Source organism: Castor canadensis, chromosome 17 (genome assembly GCF_047511655.1).
Source record: "Castor canadensis chromosome 17, mCasCan1.hap1v2, whole genome shotgun sequence".
NCBI lineage: Eukaryota > Metazoa > Chordata > Mammalia > Rodentia > Castoridae > Castor > Castor canadensis.
The window spans coordinates 15,464,556-15,468,851 of NC_133402.1; positions in this window are offsets into that span (position 1 = coordinate 15,464,556).

Sequence of the window (4,296 nt, forward strand, 5' to 3'; positions counted from 1 at the left end):
CCATTTCATTATGTTTTCAGATTCTGTGGGTCAGGAATTTGGAAGGAGGGTAGCAGAAATGGTTTAATTCTTCCCTGGTATGTCTTAGGGCCTTTTTTGGGAGAACTTGGAGACTGAGGTGACTTGAAGGGTTGATTTATGTACTCCCCAAAGTCATATGATGAAGCTCTGGTCACCAACATGATGGAATTTGGAGATGGGACCTTTGAAAGGTAATTAGTGTAAGATCAGATCATGAGGGTAGGGCCCTCATCACGGGATTAGTGTCTTTATAAGAAGAAGTAGAAAGAGATTATTCTCCTCTACCATGTGAGGAGACAATGAGAAGGTATCTATCTATCTGTCATATAAGCCAGGAAAAATTCTCACTGGGCATCAAATCACTGGACTCTAGCACTGTGAGAATTAGCTGTTTGTCATTTGGGTTACTTGTTATAGCAACATGAGTTGACTGATATAGTCAGGAATCATCTGATGGTACTTCACTTTCATGGGACTTGAACTGGGGCAATTGACTATAATATCTATATGAGGCCTCTTTATGTGGCCAGGACTCCCCAGCAGTAGGGTTGTCCTGGTCTTACCTGGTAATCTAAACCTACAAAGGCAATTAAGACTCAATGAACTTTTAGATATATCCTCAAAGGTCACATAAGCAATCAGTCATTAGTGTTGATGTTGATTACAGGGAAGGGGACCTCTTGATGGTAGGTGTGTCAGAGAATTCGTAGGCATGATATAAAATTACCACCATACTTCTCCAACACAATTATATCCTAGGCGACACAGTCTAAGTCTGTGTTTAGAGGAGTGTCCCTCACAGTCTCATCAACACATGGTTCTGTTGAAGATAGAGCCAATCTATATTACTAAATGGAGAAATGACCATCTCAGTCTAAGGCAAGATTTGAAAGCTCAAATGAGTGCAATAAACAAAGAGGGAGTGTCACTGAGAGAGGCAAAAGTGAGAGACTGTTTGGCCCAGTGTCATTTATTTCATAATCTTGAGTTACAGACTTTCAATAGTGATGTGTTTTTCATATTTAATTGATAAGATTATTCCCCACTTCTATGAAGTAATTGTTTTTTCCCAATTTTTCTGATATGGAGTCCTTTCAGTCTACTTTTAGTTTTGCACTTGGATAGCAATGTGGATTGAAGAAATAATTTGCTATTTTATTAATGCTATATTCAGCAAAATAAGAGTGAAAAGACTTTTCAAGGTCTGGGAACACCAGGTTCCATCATTTTCCCCATACATAAAAGACCAGGCTTTCTTCTGTGGGTAGAGGAGACAAACTCTAATGCCATGGGTTATAGGACTCAATATACTAATGACTTTCCAAAACAGTGGTTAAAATTCACACTAGAAAAACCTTCTGAAACCAAGGAGATAATACGTTCCAATAACTCCCAGAGCCAGTAAGTGATAATTGACAGACCCTTGTGGACCCAGTATGCTATGTACTTAACATACCTGGCCAATCATTCACTTTAGAGAATCCATATAAACCTCCAGGAAAGTGCTTTTGTGGGGTTTTGTTCTGTTTTGTTTTTTGTGGTACCAGAGTTTGAATTCAGGGCCTACAACTTGAGCCACTCCAGCAGCCCTTTTTTGTGTGATGGATTTTTTTCATGATAGGGTCTTGTGAACTATTTGCCCCAGCTGGCTTCAAACCATGATCCTCCTGATCTCCAGCTCCTGAGTAGCTAGGATTACAGGCGTGAGCCACTGGCACCTGGCTTGTATATGTCTTGATGGCATGAAGTGTCCCAGACCTGCTGCTATTCTCTGCAAATAGAAGGCGTGTTAGATTTCTGTTACTGCAACAAAATATCTGGCAACTTATAAAGAGAAAAAGTTTATTTTGACTCATACTTCTGGATGTTTCAGTTAATGATTGGATAAGCTCATTGCTTTGGGTATAATTCAAAGCCAAAAATCATGGTGTAAGTGCAGGGTAGAGCAAAATTTCTCACTACATGAGCAAGTTTACAGAAGAAGAATGATGGCAGGGCCAGGATCTCATAATTCCCATTGACAGTAGTCTCTAATGACCTGTACACTAGGCCCCATCACCTACCAATACTGCTACACTGGGGATCAGGCTTTTAACACGTGGACCTTTGGGGGAAAGTCAAGATCTAAACTATAATAGTCCATTCTCAGACTTGCTGCTATCATCTGTAGCTAGAAGGAGAACCCATACGTAAATTCCCCAGAGCAGGGGAGTCCCTCATTACATTCAATCTTATTTCTGCATCAGGATCAACTTATAAAACAACAGAGGAGGTGGTCATTGTGTCACATGATAAGAAGTTAGGACTTTGTCTCTAGAGTAACATCATTAAAGTAGTTTAAGAGAGCAATGAACTCAGTCAACTCTACATTTTACTCACCTGGTAAAGTGGTGAATTTATTGAAGCGGAAGTTGAGAAATTAGTTTAGAATAATTCCTTCTTTCTCAAGCTTGGTGACTTAATGACTTAAGAAAGAGGATACAGACAGTTGAGTTCTAGGCTTTTTAATTTGGTAAACTTGGGTCTATAGCACTTTCTAAGAAGAACAGATTTGGTGGGGGTACATTGAGTTTCTGTGTGGTCATGCTCATCCAGCTTCATTTTGTAAAACCAGGAATAATATTTAATATTTAGCAATGAGTTGGATATTTAACTTTGAACTCAGAGAGAGGTCAAGATTTTAATTGTGGTTTAGTGAATTATCCACACAGGGGATGGTTGAGATGGACAAAGAGTGCATATGCAATGTCAGGAGCAGTTGGCTGCAGATGGGTCCTTGGAGAACAATGATATTTAAAGGAAGAGGAAGGTGATCCTATGAACAATATGAAGAAAGAAGAATCAGCAAAAGGCAGGTGTGATATCGAGAAGGTTGAAGAGAGCAATTGAAGAAGAATGGATTAGTACTGTCAAGATTAGTCACAAGGAGGGACTGAAGGGGTTTCCTTGACTTGGTAGTAAAACATTCCAGGACATGCTCCACCCCTAAGTTAAATGAAATACTTAGGGGTAGAAAAGTGATAGTTGTCTGGGCATCATGGTTCACAGCTGAAATCCTAGCTACTCATAAGAAAGGTAGAGATCAGGAGAATCAAGGTTCAAGGGCAGCCTGAGCAAAAAGTTAGCAAGACCCCCATTTCAATAAAAAAACAGGCTGTGGTGGTACACATTTGTAATCCCAGCTATGTGGAGGCATTGGTAGAGGATCACAATCCAAAGCCCACCCTGAGCAAAAAGCTCAAGACCCTATCTGAAAAATACTAAAGCAAAAAAGGGCTGGGAGTATACTTCTAGTGGTAGAATACTTGCTTAGCAAATCCTTGGCCCTGAGATCAAAACTCCACTACGGCCAAAAATAAAAAAGGAGAGTGAAAAAGAAAAAAAACTGATGACTGTTCATTAGTGAGAAAGAGATAGAAACAACTAGTGCAGTCTACTCCAACCAAATATGAACGGGAGGAGGCAGGAGCAAAAGAAAAGACACAAATGCAAGGCGGCACTTTGTAAATGCAGGAGGATCTTGAACAATGTTGCAAATGCTCATCTATCTTACCTAAAGCCAGTCCCCTTAGCTACCTGCACGCTGCTTTGTTTCTTACTAACACAATCTGACTTTGTGAGGAACAGCAATGAGCTCAATGGGAAGACTCAATTATGGTTGGTTTAAATGAATTCTTGTCTAGGTTTCTTCAGTGAAGCCAGTTAGAAAGCTCTGGCTTAATTACTTCTGGGTCTTCCACTTTTCTGTGCTGAAGTCTATTTGTTATTCTGCATATATTCACTATTCCCCTCCTTATTCCCTCCAAGGGAAGATGATAGATTTTTGCTCCATTGAGGTTGAGTATGGTCCTGTCACTTGTTTTAAACACTGGAATGTAGTGGGTGTGATCCAACAGAGATTTTCAACATGTTTAACTGGTTTGACTTGATCTATGGTATGTATATAATCCATCCTTATGGGAAGGGCACACCCTTGCCAAGCCATTGGTCTTAGAATGAAAACCTGGTCAGGGAGAAGTAAACCCAGTCCCCAGACAGTCTGCATGCTTGTGGGAGAGAAACAGATGTGTGCTGTATAAGCCTCTTCAGATTTCAGAGTTGTTTGTTATGCAATATTGTTATAGCAATAAATAATCCTTAAAACCTTAACCTTCCTTTCAGCAATGCTAGTCTCATATCCAGGTGGGATTTAACAATGATAATAATGCATGTTTCCATTGTATTTTCTTTTACTTTTATTTGTTTGTGACATGTAAAATTCATTTTTAAATTGGA